We start from the raw sequence: 11,337 nt of genomic DNA, 5'->3' as shown, positions 1-11,337 counted from the left end.
ACTTCCTCAGGGAAGCTCTCAGTGTAGCCCACGGCCTGACTCCCTCCCCTTACACAGTACTTCTCCTTGGAAACATTTCTGCCCTGGGGATTTTTTTTTCCCCCCCAGCTAGACAGCCTTATAGGAGCAGGACAGCATCTGTTCACAGTAATCCTCAAAATCAGCCTGGCCTATCCTAGTTCTCATTAAATATTTATTAAATAAATTTGAAGCACTTAATTTGTGCCAGGCCTAATTCTAAAGTACTTTACAAATTTAACTCCTTTATTCTTCTTAACAACCCTATGAAGTTGGTAATTTTAGTATCCCCATTGAACAGATGGGTAAACTAAGGCACTGGGAGGTTAACTAATTATAGGTGTAATTATCCCCATTTGACAAGGTGGGGGGGGACTGAGAATCAGAGAGAGTGAGTGATCCTCCAAAGTTTATTCAGCCATTAAAAGGCAGAGTGGGGATTGAAACTCTCATCTGTCCAGCCTCTGTACCAGTCTCTTATGAGAATGTATGAAATCATATATTATCTACTTTTTTTTTTTCGTTTGGCTTCTGCCACTCAGCATAATTATTTTTTGAGACTCAGTCATGTTATTACATATATTAATAGTTCATTTTTATTGCCAACTAGAATTACATTGTATCAGTATACACAATGTGTTTATCCATTCCCTACTGGTAAACATTTGGGTTGTTTTCACACATAAAGCTCCTGTGAATATTAAATTTAGGTCTGTGATTTGAGTTAATTTTTTAATATGGTGGGAAGTATGGATCAAATTTGGTGGTGTGTCTGCACATGCGCACGTGTGCGTGTCTAAGGATATCCAATTGGTTTTGCACCACTTCTTGAAAAAACTGTCCTCCACAGAATTGCTTTTGTACCTTTGTCAAAAATTAGTTCTTTATATACCTGTAAGTCTATTTCTGGGCTCTCTACTTTGTTCCTGTGATCTATTTATCTTTTCAAATGTCAGTACCACATAGACTTGATTGTTGTAGCTTTGAAAGTCTTGAAATCAGGTAGTGTTTACCTTTCAACTTTCTTCTGCTCTTTCAAGTTGTTTTTTCTTTCCTAAGGCCTTTTCATTTCCATGTGAACTTTAGAATGAGCTCATCGAGTTGTATTATATATTTATACTTTGTGTTGAATGTATAAGTCATTTTGGAGAGAATTGACATCTTTACAATACTGAGTTTTCTGGAACATGAGCAAGGTATATCTCTCCATGATTCAGGTCTTTAATTTATTCTTTCAGCAGTGTTTTGTAGTTTTCAATATACATGTCTCCCATCTTTTGTCAGATTTATCTGGAACTATTTCACATTTTTGATGATTAAAATGATAAGCTTTTAAAATTTTGATATGCATTTTTTTGTTGATAGTATATATACAATTGATTTTTGTATATCGGTCTTATGTCCTCTAAACTTGCTAAACTGAATTAATGAGTTTCTAGAAGCTTTTTTGGATTTTGGATTCCTCTGCATTTTCTACATAGTCCCATCATCTGCAAAAAGAGATCATTTCTTTATTTGAAATTTAGAAGCCACCTGTTTCTTTTGCTTGCTTTATTGCACTGACTGGAACCTTCAGTACAGTGTTGATAGACATGGCGAGATGGATACCCTTGCCTTGTCTCTGATCTTCTGAGAAAAGAATCCAGTCTTTCACTACTAGGTATGACAGTAGCTGTAGATTTTTTATAGATGCCCTTTATTAAGTTGAGATAGTTCGTTTTTTTCCTGGTTGGCTGAGGATTTTTGTCAGAAATGAATGTTGAATTTACTTTTTGGAATGGGTGTTGAATATACTTTTTCTGCATCTATTGAAGTGACCATTTGGTTTTTCTTTTTTACTTTGTTGATTTGGTGAATTACCAAATTGATTTTTCAAAGTTAAATCAACTTTGGATTTCTAAGATAAACTCCGTTTAGTCATGATATACTGTCCTTTTTATAAATATTGGATTAAGTGTTCTAAAATTTTGTTTAAATTTTTTGCACCTTTGTTCATGAGGGATATTGGTCTGCACTGCTTTGTGAACATCCAGATTGCCCATTCGGTATTTTCCTTCTGCCCAAAGGGCTCCTTTATCATTTCTTATGGTACAGCTCTGTTGATGACAGTTGTTTTAGCTTTTGTCTATCTTAAAATGTCTTCATTTTGCTTTTGTTTTTGAAAGATAGTTTCAGTGGATAAAAACTCTAGGCTAACAGCTGGTTTTTTTTTTTTTTCAGTACCTTAGCGTTGTTGTTCTGCTGTCATCTTGCTTGCATTGTGCCCTGCAAGAAATGCTGTCATCCTTATCTTTGTTCCATTGTATACAATTTTCCTTTTTCCCTTGGGCTGTCCTTAAGATGATTTTTTAGTCCTTAGTTTTATGCAATTTGATTCCTAGGTGCCTTGGTTTAGTGATTTGGTGATAGAGTTTTCTTCATGTTCCCGGTGCTTGGGGTTTGTTGAGCTCCTTGGAACTTTGGGTTTGTAGTTTCCATCTAATTTGTTACATGTTAGACCACAATTTCTTCAGATATTTTTCCTGTCTCCTCACCTCTGAAGAACTCCACTTATACAAACAGTGTCACTTGGGCTCATAGCTTACTGATGCTCCTTCCATTTTCCAAGATTCTTTTCTTTTTTTTTTCATCTCCGTGCTTCATTTCAGATGGTTTCTATTGCTACGTCTTCCAGTCCACTAGTCTTTTCTCCTTCAACATACAGGATTTGTTAATCCCAGCCAGTGTATTTTTCTTCTTAGATATTACAGCTTTCATTTCTAAAAGTCTGATTTAGGTCTTTTTATATCTTCCTTAAAGTAATTTTTTGAACACATGGAATAATAATTATCTTAATGTCCCTTTCTGCTAATTCTGACATCTGTGTCAGTTCTAGGTCAGTTTTGATTATTATTGTCATCATATGGGTCTTATTTTTCTGCCTTTTTGAATACCTGATAATATTTAACTTGATGCCAGACTTTGTGAATTTTATCTAATTGGGTAATGTGTTTTGTAAAATTTTTATAAATCTTCTTGAACTTTGTTTTGTGATGAAGTTAATTTTGAGGGGGCAGAGTTTAGTCTCCATTCTGGTCTCAATGTTAAGATTTTTTTTTGGCAGGACCAGAGCAGTAATTGACTTAAGACTAATTATTCTCTATTTTCAAGGCAGGACTCTTCTGAGCAGTCCACCCAATGTCTCACAAATTACGTTTTTCAGTTTGGCTAGTGGAAACAGGCCTTCTTAGGCCATGTGAGCACTGGGTACCATTTCCCCTCGTCTGATCCTTTTGGGTTATTCTTTTGCCTAGTCTCATGGAGTTTCCTGACTCACATGCAGTCACTGGTGTTCTGCTCAGTACTGGAGGAGGGCCCTCTGTGATCTTGATCTTCATGGTTGTCTCTCTGTGCAGCTGTCTTCTCTGCTGCTATGGCCTGGAGCTTTAGCCTCTTTGTACTCCCTTGGCCCTCAGCTCCTTCTCTTCAACACAGGGACTCTGCTGTGGCTATCCCTCCCTGTCTACCACCTAGACGCACTCTGCAGACAGTATGTTGGGGAAGTTGTAGAGCTTATATCATTGGTTTCCTATCTCTCAGAAATCACACCCTTTCATTGCCTAATGTGTAGTGTCTCAAAAACTTTATTTCAAGTGTTTTTCTTGTGTACAATGCAAGTGTAAGTTGGTGTTTGTTACTCCATTCTGGCTGGAAGCAAAAGTCTTGGAAAATTGAAATTTAGCTATGGACTATACAAGCAAAATAGACAAAAACGGCTTTTATGATACAATGTTGATCAATCATTGATCATTTCTCTCCACTCACAGATTACATTTATCTCCACTAATTTAGTTTTTATAATTTTTTAAGAGTATTTCTAAATGGGAAAGTTAAAGGTATAGCAGTGAAATTATGTTAGGATGCAAGTAACAAAAACCCAATGCAAGCTGGCTTAGCTTGTTTTACTGGAACCGGGGAGGGCTGTAGTGTCGGTGTAATTCATCTGCTTGACAGTGTTATCAGGATTTCTTCTGTTTTTCATCTCTCTGTTCTACTTTCTCTCGTCTTAAACCCTCATCATATTATTGGCTTATGCCTGGTTGTTGATAGATGACTGCAAACAACTCCTGGCTCCAGGCTTTCTCTTCCACTTCCAGGAAGACAGTGTGGGTACCTTTCCCCCCAGAAACCACCAGCCACCATCTTCGGCAATCTCCTCAGCTAAAATCAAGTCATGTCCCCAATTCTGAAAACCAGAGTCCAGGGGATGCACTTAACACTGAATCACTGAGACTCTGATGGGGTCAGCTTCCCCCAAAGCCCTGGACTGCCAGGAAGGAGTCATTGTCAAAAGTCAAGGGAATGGGGGGAAGCAATCAGAGTGTCCACCTGGATGGGGATCAGGCTGTTTGTAAGTTCTTTGGGACAGATAACACAACGCAGCAGGAGTGAGGCATCTCTTTGTTCCTAATAAATGAAAGGCTAAATTCACTATAATAGTATATTTTGGACTCTGACTTTAGAAATGTTGGATGTATCTGGATATGTGAATTAGGATTTGGGTTGGATAAAGTAAACTCATGGATTTAGGAAGATCATTTCCAGATGCAGTTGTAGAATTAGTTAATTTCATGTGTCCTCTTGTGTTTCAGCACCAGTGTTCTAGTATTTTTTGTCTTTGTACAATAGTGTGTTATAGGCCCAGGTTAGAAAACATGATGACTGAGAATAAAGATAATTGGAAGCTCTGCAATAGCCAAAAGCACTGTGGCATCTGAGTAATAATCTGTCTGAGTCAGGAGCTGGCCTATCTGACCCCACTAAGGGCCATGTGTACTCATATTTAATTGGAGGCTCTCAAGCAGTTTTATTTTAAGTGGCAAGATATTTAAGTTAGTATTTTGGGGACTTATAAAAAGAAAATGAAGTCTTAGTTCCATTAATGTCCTGAACACTTGAAAACTTGGAACACTGTCATAACCCCCCAGCTGAGAAGTGCTAGAATAGATCATTTTTAGGGCTCACCATTTGCCAAACACCATTCTGAGCGCGTTACATACAACAACAAATATATATCCTCAGATATCTTGTGAAATAGAGCCTGTGATTATTCACAGTTTACAGATAAACTGAGGCACAAAGAAATGAAATTCCCTTGCCCATTGCCACCCAGTAATAAGTGGTAAAGCTGGAATCCGAGCACCTGGGATTCATGCCCTTGAGTGTGTGTAATTAACCACTCCCCTCTTAACCACTCCCCAAATTTTTATATAAATAATGGCTTTTTGCTTCACAGCTATAAGTAAACCAACATAAATACTGGATTTTGAGCAGAGGTCCCTGTATTTCACGCTGAGCTCTGGTGTCAGGAAATATTATTGCTAGTGCCATCAGTTTTTCTAAGGTGTAAGTCCAGAAGGCCAGATCAGCAGTTCTCATCTGAGGGCGATCTGACAACCCAAGAGACATTTGGCCATGCCTGAAAACATTTTCACTTGTCACAAGTCAAAGGGCAGGGATTGGCGTGTTACTGGCACCTAGTGGATAGAAGCCAGTGATGCATGAAACTTTCTACAGCGCACAAGACAGCTCCCCACAACAATGAATTGTCTGATCCCAAAATGTCACTAGTGCTGAAGTTTTACCTGGGCTAGACTGAAAGATTGCTGCCGATGTGCTGACTGAGACTCCCTCTCTCTGGACATTACCTAGTGTCTTGGTCTTTGTGACTTAAGTAGCAGTGATCTTAACCCTGCTCACGGAACCTGAAGAATTCGATCCTTGTTTGGTACGTGAGCCCTGGCTTTGCCTGTGCCTCCAGCCTCAGCGGTATAGCTTGTTGCTCTTTATGGCTCTGTCTCCTCGCCTCATGGGCTGCAGGGTAAGTTTAGATTGGGACAGACACTCTGTCCTAAACTGTTCCAAGACAAGTTGTCACAGCCTGCCTTGTTCTTTTACCTTTCCTGGGGTCATGCTTTCATATGGTCCTTTGATTAGTCTTTCTGCTTGTCCTGTTTGCTGGGTCCTGTGGTAGTAACCACTCATTCTCTGAAACTCCTTGATTATCCTTCCTCGGCATAGACCAGCCTGCTAGAGTGAGATGCTGGAGCATGTGTGAGAGACTGTCCTGTGGAGAGTTCGCAAACGCTAAGGAGGGTGTGGACACATGACCAAAGTGGGGCATGGGGCAGATCCTTCCAGTGTTGGTGCAGTGGCACCCTGGGACTTGTGGGCTCTTAAGAGCAAGAATGACATCCTCTAGATCATCATCTCGGCAATGCTCTGGGAACAGCCACTGTACCTTGCAATGTGTAGTCTGGGCTTGTAGCATCAAGACACATTCCTCTGCCACTCCTTCTGAGGGCAAAGGGACTGCTAATCCTCCCTCTGACTCATAACTAAAACCAGCTTCCAAAGCAGTGAGGTTGTAGAACTTGAGGGAGGGGCCTCATGGCCACAAATACCTCTTCCACCTGTTTGCTCCTTCAACAAATTCCTGCCCATTCAGTTAACATTATCACTCAGTTCAGTTTTATAGATGATCATTCTTTTTTTTCTAGATGATCGATCATTCTTAAACTCAGAGAAATTAAGTGACTTTCCTGAGGTGACACAACTAATAAGCTAGATGATCCACATCTATATATTTCAAATTCCCTACTCTTTGGCAGGTTATTCTAAGAAATTCCATGGCCTTATTAAATACAGGATAGGACCAGTCAAATTATTTAAGTGTCCCACTAAAAAACTCAAATGGAACTTTTAGACATGAAAATAAAGCATCTGAAATAAAAAATACACTTGATGGGGTTAAAAGCAGATCAGACATTGGAAAAGACAGTAAAAAGATCAGGAGTTGGAATGAGGAGAAGGACAAATAGGCAGAGCAGAGGATTTTTAAGGCAGTGAAAATACTCTATATGCTGTCGTAATGATGGATACATGTTATTGTACGCCTGTCTAAACCCATAGAATGTACCACACCAAGGTTGAACCCCAGTGTAAACTATGGTCTTGAGGTGATTATGATGTGTCAGTGTAAGTTTGTCAATTATAACAAATGCACCACTCTAGTGGGGAATGTTGATAACTGGAGAGGTTATGCATGTGTGGGGGCAGGGGGTATGTGGAAAATCTCTGTACCTTCCTCTCAATTTTGCTGTGAACCTAAAACTATTTTAAAAAGTAAAGGCTTTTTGAAAATACAGTGTTTGGATATTCATATGCAAGAGATGGACCTCAAACTCTACTTCATACCATGCACAAAAATTAAATAGACTTAAATATAAGAGCTAAAAAAATAATAGTTTTAGTTATGTGGGAGAAAATATTTGTGACTTCAGGTTGGACAAAGATACTATTAAGAAAATAAGAGCCCAGGGACGCCTGGGTGGCTCAGTCGTTAAGCGTCTGCCTTTGGCTCAGGTCATGATCCCAGGGTCCTGGGATCGAGCCCCTCATCGGGCTCCCTGCTCAGCCAGGAGCTGCTTCTCCCTCTCCCACTCCCCCTGCTTGTGTTCCCTCTCTAGGTGTTTCTCTCTCTCTGTCAAATAAATAAATAAATCTTTTTTAAAAAATAAGAAAATAAGAGCCCAAAGTCAGAGAGGGAGACAAACCATAAGAGATGCTCAACTCTAGGAAACAAACTGAGGGTTGCTGGAGGGGGGCTGGGAAAGGGGGTAACTGAGTGATGGGCATGTGAGGTGATGAGCACTGGGTGTTACATGCAACTGATGAATCACTGAACTCTACCTCAGAAACTAATAATACACTATATGTTAATTGAATTTAAATAAAATAAAATTAAAAAAACAATGGTTAGATAATCTGCAAAAAGAAAAAAGAAGAGCCACAGACTCTTTAGAACATCTTTACAAAACATACATCTGATAAATAACTTGCATCCAGAATGTATAAATAACTCTTACAACTCAATAATAAAATAACTCCGCAATGACAACCCAATTGATAACTGAGCAAAAAATTTGAATTGACACTCCACCAAAGAAGATAGGTGAGTGGCAAGTAAACACATGAAAAGTGCTGAATATCACTAATCATTAGAGAAGTGCATATCAAGATCAGAGTAAGATATCACTACACTACCTGCTAGAATGTCTAAAATTAGAAAGACTGATCATACTAAGTGTTCGAGAGCACGGGGAGCAAGTGGAATTCTTCTATATTTCTGGTATGCATGCAAAATAATAAGCTCACTTAGGAAAGAAAAACATTTATGTGGTTCCTTTTAAAGTTAAATGTACACTTCGCATACAACACAACAATGTCCTAGATATTTATCCAAGACAGGTGAAAACTCATGTCCATAAAAAGACCTGTATACAGATCTTTACAGCAGCTTTATGCATAATAGCCAAAAACCAGAAACAAACCAAAATCATGAATGACTACAACTTTGTGGTATTATTCATATGATGGACTGTCCTTCATCAATAAAGGGTAACAAACTACTGATGCATGTTATAACATGAGTAATTCTAAAAGGCATGCTTAGCGAAAGAAGCCAGGTAACAAAAGACTGCCTACTGTATGATTCTATTTTTTTTAATATATTTGAGGTGGGAGAGAGAGAGAGAGAGAATGAGCAGAGGGGAGGAGCAGAGGGAAAGGGAGAAGCAGACTCCCTGCTGAGCAGGGAGCCTGATGCAGGGCTTGATCCCAGGACCCTGAGATGATGACCTGAGCCAAAGGCAGACGTTTAACTGACTGAGCCATCCAGGCACCCCCTATATGATTCTATTTAAATGAAATTCTAGAAAAGTCAAAACTGTACTGTTAATTTTTCTAAGAATTTTGTGAGATGATTATTAAGCACTGCCAATATTTAAAAATTATATGATATGAGTCTACAATTAAATAAATTACGTTAAAGACAAAGCTAATAAATACTCAAAACTCATAAACTTTATGATTATTTTACTACAGTTTATTAATGTATATGGTCTAAAGATTCTTTAGATCTGTTGTATCTGTATGGTGGGAATTCTGTGTAATGGTGCTGTATTGCACACTTCTTTCCAACTCTGCATTCAGTGACCCTCATGCTGAGAGTGGGAAATCGACCATGGTGGGAGTATTTACACCATGGAAATTGACAAGTGAAAAATCAGGGTTTTGTTTAATTCTTTGTTTTTCAGGAGAGTGGTTTTTAAACATTTGCCAACACACCACTGAATGTACAGATAGGAGACCATTTCTCCCAGAAAGGAAAGAACATACAGGATGGAAGAAGAGGCATTTCTGGGGGTGTTTGGATTTGAACTAACCCTTGAAGAATGGAGAGACTGGAGACCAGCTGAGACAGGAGAAAAGGGCATGTCAGGCAAGGGAGACAAAGCAAAAGTCAAGAGACAGTCTGGTCAGGCTGGAGTAAAGGCTGTGTGCAGCCTTAATGAGCAGTAATGCTTGAACACACATTGGACCCACACCGAGGAAGGCTAGGAATGGCAGGTACAGTGGACATCTGCTGTTTTTCTTTTCCCTTCCTCTTTCCCCTGCACTGGAACCAGCCACGTGGCTCCAGTGGATTCTGCCCACCACAGAGGATACCCTGCTCTGGTCCATAGCAGTGGGTCCCAGGGAGGGATGCCCAGCCCAGGATGGTTCAGGCTTTGATATTTTTTTTTTTAAGATTTTATTTATTTATTTGACAGAGAGACACAGCAAGAGAAGGAACACAAGCAGGGGGGATGGGAGAGGGAGAAGCAGGCTTCCCGCTGAGCAGGGAGCCCGATGTGGGGCTCGATCCCAGGACCCTGGGATCATGACCTGAGCCGAAGGCAGACGCTTAATGACTGAGCCACCCAGGTGCCCCCAGGCTTTGATATTTTTTTAACTGGACATGATATATCAGTGGATATTTCACCCTTTTCTAGTTACTAAGCTTGAAGAATAACTGTCCAGAGCTGATGCTGCTCACTTTGGGAGGTGATAATGGAATCAACACATAACAGAAATTTTGAGTCTTTAGTTCTAGTTGACTTTAGATCAGCTCCTCCTGTCCTTCAAGTTGGATGTATGAGCCAATACATTTTCCTTTTGTTGCCTGACCTGGATCAAATTTGTTTTTTGTCCCTTGCAACCAGAGATTAGTGAACAGTACCCCATGCTCAGAATTTTATCATGTATTCTTTATCACTGAAAACCTAAATTTGTGTGTATAAGAGCAAAACGGGAAGGCCCAAGCCTTTCACAGACAGGTGTCCTAGTGCTGGGAGAGGTTTAGTTCCAACCTTTTACATCGTCTTAGAGGGCACTCTTGCAGATGAGGTGATCCCCACAGCCTTGGAACAGGAGGGACCTTTGAGGTCATCTAGGGCGGAGATTTGCTTTGGTTTGCACACTGTGTCTGTACAGCTTTTGGCTGCCACGGAAGTGCCTCGTGGAGTATTAAGGGGCCTATAGAGAAGTTCCAGGCTCCCTGCTCCAATAAGAGCAGCTTTGCTTTTTGTTAGGTTCCTCTTTAGACTTTATTTGACAAAAGGGTCCCATGACTTAGAAGACAGGAAAACAAAGCAAAGAGATGGAGTCTAGTTCTCTCATTCCCTTATAGGAATAGCGAGGGTGATGGCCTATCCGAGGCATACAGCTATCCAGTGGCAGGCCCAGCGGTGGAGCCCACAGGCTCTAGTTCCCAGGTGGGCACTTTCTCCCGTCTGACTGGCTGAGTCTCTCATACTTGTTTCCACATTACTCCATGTGAATTCTTCCAAAGCCGGTACCTTGAGGTCAGTTTGCAAACTTTCACATCTGCCCCCTATTTCTAAAAAAACATGTGATTGCCTAGGAATGCAAAGTCTGTGAGGGAAGAAGGGGTTAGAATTCATTCCCATTGACTGCATTGCTTTATAGCATCTTTCATTTCTTTTTTTTTTTTAATATTTTATTTATTTATTTGTCAGAGCACAAGCAGGGGGCGCAGCAGAGGGAGAGGGAAAGGCAGGCTCCCCGCTGAGCAAGGAGCCGGATGCAGGACTCCATCCCAAGACGTTGGGATCATGACGAGCCGAAGGCAGACGCTTAACTGACTGAGCCACCCAGGCGCCCCGCATCTTTCATTTCTGAGCATTTCACAACAAAAATGACAAATCACAAATTAGAAAAAATCATACCTGTATAGAAACCAGATATGCAATCTAAGTATAGACCAAGAGCTTGAAGGGTTTTGGTCCTCTGATCACATTGTGCACCCAGCTGGAGTCCTCCCCACCCTCTCTCATCAGTAGTCCCTTCACCCCTTTTCCAGCTCCTTCAGGAGCAGGAAATGCTGTACTTCAGAAATAGCCATTTCATTGGCAGACAATTCTGTTTATAAGTTCT

The sequence above is a fragment of the Phoca vitulina genome, unplaced genomic scaffold, assembly GCF_004348235.1.
Source record: "Phoca vitulina isolate PV1807 unplaced genomic scaffold, GSC_HSeal_1.0 scaffold2, whole genome shotgun sequence".
In the NCBI taxonomy this organism is placed as follows: domain Eukaryota; kingdom Metazoa; phylum Chordata; class Mammalia; order Carnivora; family Phocidae; genus Phoca; species Phoca vitulina.
Note: the sequence above shows the minus strand (reverse complement) of the source record.